The sequence below is a fragment of the Aquarana catesbeiana genome, linkage group LG12 (assembly GCF_042186555.1).
Source record: "Aquarana catesbeiana isolate 2022-GZ linkage group LG12, ASM4218655v1, whole genome shotgun sequence".
Taxonomy (NCBI): domain Eukaryota; kingdom Metazoa; phylum Chordata; class Amphibia; order Anura; family Ranidae; genus Aquarana; species Aquarana catesbeiana.
Window position 1 is genome coordinate 3413421 of NC_133335.1, and position 299 is coordinate 3413719.

Consider the following 299-nt stretch of genomic DNA (forward strand, 5'->3'; position numbering starts at 1 on the left):
GTCCCATTTCAGGATTTCTATTACTTTCTTATAGAGGATGAGAGAGTTAAAAAAAACCTGCTGTGGGCCTCTGATATGCTACATTATGTATTATTATATTTACGTCATGGACTAGAGATGTGATAACTTAGGAAGGGTTCCCCAAGACATGAAAATGATTTCAAGGGTTCCTCTGTAATAAAACGGTCCCCCCCCCCCCAATGTTTTTGCTCCCCTGGTGAAGATTGAATTCACTTTGCGTAATACAAGTGGGAATCTCCTTTAAGGAATCAGCAATGAGCGGAGAGACGAGGCGAGCC